General features: G+C 35.9%; 1 pseudogene; it reads left to right on the top strand.

Annotated features, from left to right (window-relative positions):
• Nucleotides 1-2717: 2717 nt before the first annotated feature.
• LOC127544988 (heat shock cognate 71 kDa protein-like) lies at nt 2718-6422 on the top strand (annotated as a pseudogene).
• The last annotated feature ends 434 nt before the right edge of the window (nt 6423-6856 follow it).

The raw sequence follows: 6856 nt of genomic DNA, 5'->3' as shown, positions 1-6856 counted from the left end.
AACATATAAAGGTTTTTGTTTGTTTGTTTTTTGCTGAGGCAATTGAGGTTAAGTGACTTGCCCAGGGTCATACAGATAGGAAGTGTTAAGTGTTTGAGACCAGATTTAAACTTAAGTCTTCCTGACTCTAGGGCTGGTGTGCTATCCACTACACCAACTAGCTGCCCTGACCATATATAGCTTCTTTAGCATTATGATTCCAAACCTTTGCAATCACAAAAGGAGATACTACAAAATGTTTGCAAAAATAGAACTTTCTCTTTTTTCTTTGATCTACTTGAGTTGCACATCTAATATTAATTTTGTTGGGTCAAAAAGTATGAATAATTTTATAGCCTTTTGTGCATAGTACTAAATTGTTTTCCAGAATGGTTGGACTAGTTCATAACTCCACCAAAAGTGTTTCAGTGCTCCAATTTTTCCACATACTTTCCAACATTTATTATTTTTCTTTTCTGTCAAGTTAGTCAATCTGATAGATGTGAAGAGGATTTTCACAGTTATTTTCATTTTCATTTTTCTCATTGAGAGTGACTTAGAGCACTTTGTTTTTCATACAACTGTGAATGCTTTGATTTGTTTTGAAAACTTGTTTATATTCTTTGATGATTGTTAGTTAGAGAATAACTTTAAAAAATTTGTCTCAATTCTCTATATATTTGAAGTTATGGGGACAGATCCAAGATGGTGGATATCAGACATTTTTCTATGTCATGTTCCCCAAGCTTCCCTCAAATTAACAGCAAATTAATCTAGTGAATTGGTTTTGGAGTGACAGAGCTCACAAATATTTGGAGTACAACAAATTTCAAAAGAAGATATTTTGCAAGAACTCAGAAAATGTCTGTGTCAATCAGGCAGAAAGAGAAGCTGCTGAGCCCAGACTGCAGCCCAGGGAGCCCAGGACAGGGAACCAAGTCAGGACCCAGGGCTTTGCAACATTTGTGCCCAGGATATTCTACCATGAGGCTCTTAGGCTACTCTGTCCTGATTGCAAGCCAGTGGTTAAGCAGATTTGTTGCAAGACACCCAAAAGCAAATAAAAGGCAAATTGTGAGCCTTTGATCTCTGTAGAAAGCAGAACCTGGCTGTGCTTACCCAGAACTGAAAGTCAGTCAGCAATACTTGGCCCAGGGCAAACTAAAGTGGCTCCTGTGCCTTTGCCTTAATTGCAGACCTCAACCTTTAAGAAAAATGAGCAAAAAAGCAAAAAGAACTCTAATCATAGACATCTTTTATGGAGAAAGAGAAGAACAGATCTCAAACCCTAAAAATCCTAAATGCAAATCATCTCCAGATGAAGTCCCAAAGGGTGATATGAGTTGGTCCCCATTTCACAAGGCTCTCTTGGAAGAATTAAAAAAGGATATTAAAAGAGAGTTAAAAGAAAAATGGGAAAAGAAAATGAGATCTTTGCAAGAGGGTATGGAAAAGGAAAACAAGAAATTATCTGAATAAAACTCCCTAAAAATGGACTTGATGAAATGAGAAAAGCATATAATTCCTTATAAAAATAGATATGAAAAGGAAACCAATTCATTGAAAATCAGAATTTGTGAAATGGGAAAGAAATGCAATGAACAAAATACCACAATTGGCTAAATGCAAAAGGAGATAAAAAAGCTAACTGAAGAAAATAATTTACTAAAAATTAGAATTCAGCAAATAAAAGTGAATGACTCAATAAGAATTCAAGAATCAGTCAAACAAAATAAAAAAAATAATAATAATAAAATATCTCATTGGAAAAAGAACTGACCTGGAAAACCTGGAAAACAGGGTTAAGAGAGATAATCTAAGAATTATTGGACTTTCTGAAAAACATGTCTAGAAAGCCTAGACATCATCTTTCAGGAAATCATAAAGTAAAATTGCTCAGATGTTCTAGAACTAGAGAGTAAAATGAAATCAAAAGTCTCACTGAAAGAGACCTCAAAATGAAAACTCCAAGGAACAACCTAAATAAATTTCAGAATTATCAAATCAAGGAGAAAATAATGCAAGCAGCCAGAAGGAAACAATTCAAATATTGAGGAGCCACAATCAGGATTATCCAAGATCTAGCAGCTTCCACTTTAAAAGATCAAAGGGCATGGAATCTGATATTCCGAAAGGCAAAGAAACTTGGATTGCAGTCAAGAATCAATTATCCAGCAAAACTAAGCATCATCTTTCAGGAAAAAAGATGAATTATCAATGAAAAAGGTGAATTTCATCTATTTTTGATGAAAATGTGATCTTCAAATACAGCACTGAAGAGAAGCATAAAAAGGTAAAAAGGAAAAAAAAATTAACTTACTTTTAAAAGTTAAAAAGCTTATATCCCTATATGGGAAGAGGATATATTTAATTCTAGAGATCTGTATCTCTGTTATGGGTATACTTAGAGGGTGCAGGTATAATTTTTTTCTGATGATTTAAAAAAAGATAGAGGAGGAAAAATGATTCTACTGGAAGTAGAGGAAAATTGAGTTTAAATTTTGTAAATTACATCTAATGAGGAGGCAAAAAACACCTATTGCAATTGAGGGAAAGAGGGAAAGGGGATGTGCATTACTCTCATCAGATTTGGCTCAAAGAGAGGGTATCAGATATATTTAGCTTGACAGAGAAGCTTGTTTCACTCAATAGGGAAGTAGGAGGAGAAGAGGGAAAGGAAGGGGGAGGCCAACAGAAGTAGAAGAGCAAAAGTATAAGAAAGGGTGAGGGGCTGTAAGATGGTAGGGATGTTTGAGGGAAGCGATGTTCAGAAGCAAAATACTGGGGAGGAGGGGAAGAAGGAAAGGTAAGAAACAAGTATGGCAGGAAATACAGAGTTAGTAATTTTAACTATGAATGGGATTGAGATAAACTCTCTCATAAAACAAAAGTAATAAGCAGATTGGATTAAAAGCCAGAATCCTACAATTTGTTTACAAGAAACTCACTTAAAGCAGAGTGATACATTTAGTGTAAAGGTAAAAGGCTGAAGGAGAATCTATTATGCTTCAGCTGAAATTAAAAAAAAAAAAAGCAGGGATAGTAATCCTGATCTCAGATCAAGCAAAAGAAAAAATAAATCTAACTAAAAGAGATAATGAAGGAAACTACATTCTTCTTAATAATGAAGCAATATCAATGCTAAACTTATATGCACCAAGTGGTATAGCATCCAAATTCCTAAAGAAGAAGTTAAGAAAGCTTCAAGAAAAATTAGACAGCAAAATTATACTAGTAGGGGATCCCAACCTTGCTCTCTCAGAACTAGATAAATCAAACTACAAAATAAGAAAGACATTAAGGAGACAAATGGAATTTTTGAAAAGTTAGGGATGATAGACTTTTGGAGAAAATTGAATGGAGACAGAACAGAATATATCTTTTTTTCTCAGCAGTACATAGAACATATACAAAAATTGGCCATAGGACATAAAAAGTTCAAAATCAAATGCAGAAAGGAAGAAATAGTAAAGACATTTTTCTCAGACCATAATGCAATAAAAATTATGTGCAATAAAAGGCCACAGTAAAATAGACCAAAAAATAATTGGAAACTAAATAATATAATCCTAAAAGAATGAGTGGGTAAAACAACAAATCATAGACACAATCAATAATTTCATCCAAGAGAATGATAACAATGAAACAACATACAAAAATTTGCGGGATGTAGCCAAGAAAGTTATTAGGGGAAATTTTATATCTTGAGATGCTTACTTGCATAAAATATAGAAAGAGAAGGTCATTGAATTGGACTTGCAACTAAAAAAGCCAGAAAAAGAACAAATTTAAAAACCCACATTAAATACCAAACTTTAAATTCTGAAAATAAAAAGGGAGAGTAAAAAAAATGAAAGTAAGAAAACTATTGAATTAATAAACAAAACTGAGTTGTCTTTTTGAAAAAAAAAAAAAACCACACTAGATAAACCTTTTGTTCATTTGATTAACAAAGAACAATGGGAACAAGAAACTCAAATTGTTAAGAGCAATAAAGATGAGGTATTTTGCTCAATTATATGTCAATAAATTTGATCATCTAAGTGAAATGGAGTAATACTTTCAAAAGTATAGATTTCCCAGATTAACAGAATAGAAATAAATTATTTAAATAGTCCCATTTTAGAAAAATAAATAGAACAAGCTATTAATCAAGTCATTATGAAAAAATCTCCAGGGACAGATGGATTTACATGTAAATTCTACCAAACATTTAAAGAACAATTAATTCCAATATTATGCAAACAATCTGAAAAAGGGAATGAAGGAATATAATCACATTCCTTTTATGACACAGATATAGTGCTGATCCCTAAATCAGATAGGGTGAAAAAAGAAAAAGAAAATTATAGATCAATTTCCCTAATGGATATTGATGCAAAAATCATAAACAAAATATTAGCAAAGAGATTACAGAAAGTCATCCCCAGCCTAACACACTATTACCAAGCAGGATTGATAGCAGAAATGTAGGCTGGTTCAACATCAGGAAAAGTATTAGCATAATTGACTATATCAATAACCAAACTAACAAAAATTATTTGATTATCTCAATAGATGCAGAAAAAGCATTTGATAAAACCCAATACCCATTATTAATAAAAACACTAGAGAGTATAGGAATAAATGGAGTTTTCCTTAAAATGATCAGTAGAATCTATTTAAAGCCATCAGCAAGCATCATATGTAATGCGGACAAATTAGAACCATTCCAAAAGATTGGGGTGCAACAAGGTTGCCCACTATTACCATTACTATTCAGTATTGTATTAGAAATCTTAGCTTTGGCAATAACAGAAGAAAAAGAGATTAAAGGAATTAGTGTAGGTAATGAGGAAACCAAATTATCACTCTTTGCAGATAATATGATGGTATACTTAGAGAACCGTAGAGAATAAACTAAAAAACCTACTAGAAACAATTCTCAACTTTAGCAGAGTTTCAGGATACAAAACAAGTCCACATAAATTATCAGCATTTTTATACATCAACTTCCGGCCAAGATGGCAGAGAGGAGGCACACAGCTGTGTAAGCTCCGCATTTTTCTCTCAGAATTCATTTCATAACAAGCCTCTGAATTAATGCTTGACTGAAAAAAAACCCCACAAATAGTTACAAAGAGAAGCCATCCTTGAAATTCACCAGGAAAGGTCTGTTTTTGCTCAAGATCGGGGATAGTTTTAGATCAGGCGCAGGCGGCGGGCAGCAGCAGTGAGAGCACAGTCGAGCAGACCAGAAGGGGGTGGGGTGTGATCTCCGCCATTTCTGCGGGGGAGCTTTGCTACAGGATTGGATACTTTGCCCTGACAGTGAGTCAGCAGCCCAGCAGAGAAGCTAAAACACCGGGAGGGGGGGGAGAGGTGAAGAATACAACCCCAAACAGCTGGAGTCTCTCGGGACCTGGCCACCCCTCCTCCACAGTGTCTCAGCACACTCTCGAAGTCTCAGAGCGCAGGGGCACACTGGACCCTGTGAAGAAGCCTTAGGAGATGCTAAGCTGGATAAATCACAGATTCATGTCATCGTCCTGGGGGGTGGTTCCACTACATTCCCAAAGTCCAGAAGCTTCTGCAAGACTTCTTCAGGAGCTCAACAAGAGAATCAATTGTAATGAGGTTGTTGCTTATAGTGCAGCTGTCCAGGCTGCCATTTTGTCTGGAGACAAATCTGAAAATGTGCAGGACTTGCTGCTGTTGAATGTGACCCCTCTTTCCCTTGGAATTGGAACTCCCGGGGAAGTTATGACAGTTCTGACCAAATGTATTACTGCCATCCCCACCAAGCAGACGCAGACCTTTACCACCTGTTCTGACAACCAGCCTGGTTTACTTATTCAGGTCTGTGAGGATGAGAGAGCAATGACAAACCTGCTTGGCAAGTTTGAGCTCATAGGGATCCTCTCAGCACCCAGAGGGGTTCCGCAGATTGAAGTAACATTTAACATTAATGCAAATGGCATCCTTAATGTTTCTGTTGTGAATAAGAGCAAAGGCAAGAAAAACAAAGTCACTATCACAAATGAGAAATATCATCTGAGCAAAGAAGACAATGAACATGTGGTCCAGGAGGCTGAGAAATACAAGGTTGAGGATGAGAAGCAGAGAGACAAGCTGTCTTCCAAGAATTTCTTGAATCTTATGCTTTCAACATGAAGGCTATCATGGAAGATGAAAAACTGCAGGGCAGAATTGGTGAAGGCAAACTTAAAGAGTCTTGACAAATGTAATGAAATAATCAACTGGCTGGATAAGAACCAGACTACTGAGAAGGAAGAATCTGAGCATCAGCAGAAAGAAATGGAGAAGGTCTGCAACCCCATTATCACTAAGCTGTACCAGAGTGCAGGGTTATACCAGGAGGCATATCTGGTGGGTTCCCATTGGGTGAAACAGCCTTATCTGGAGGTGCTTCTTCTGGACCCACCATTGAAGAGGTTGACTAAATGTACCAGAAGAAAGAGCATTCCACACAGCTTTCCAAAAACTGAAGGACTCAAATTTGTAGCCAAGGAAATAGCAGTCTAAAAGGTAATATTTCAGGCACTTTGTAAATCTGGGCATTCTGAATACCTGAATGTGCACAGAGGGAGAAGTAAACAACATTGCACTTTATCAGTCCTGTAATGAACAAGTGGAAATGTAATTCTTGTACTGAATAATATCTATTTAAATTGGCACCATTAAAAAAAAAAGGAGGGAAAAGGACTCACATGTGTAAAAATGTTTGTGGCAGCCCTTTTTGTAATGGCAAGGAATTAGAAACTGAATGGATGCCCATCAGTTGGAGAATGACTGAATGAGTTATAGTATATGAAGGTTATGGAATATTATTGTTCTATAAGAATGATCAGCAAGATGATATCAGACAGGCTGGGAA

This window comes from Antechinus flavipes, chromosome 1 (genome assembly GCF_016432865.1).
Source record: "Antechinus flavipes isolate AdamAnt ecotype Samford, QLD, Australia chromosome 1, AdamAnt_v2, whole genome shotgun sequence".
Classification (NCBI taxonomy): Eukaryota; Metazoa; Chordata; class Mammalia; order Dasyuromorphia; family Dasyuridae; genus Antechinus; species Antechinus flavipes.
Note: the sequence above shows the minus strand (reverse complement) of the source record. Positions and strands in the feature narration are given on the sequence as shown.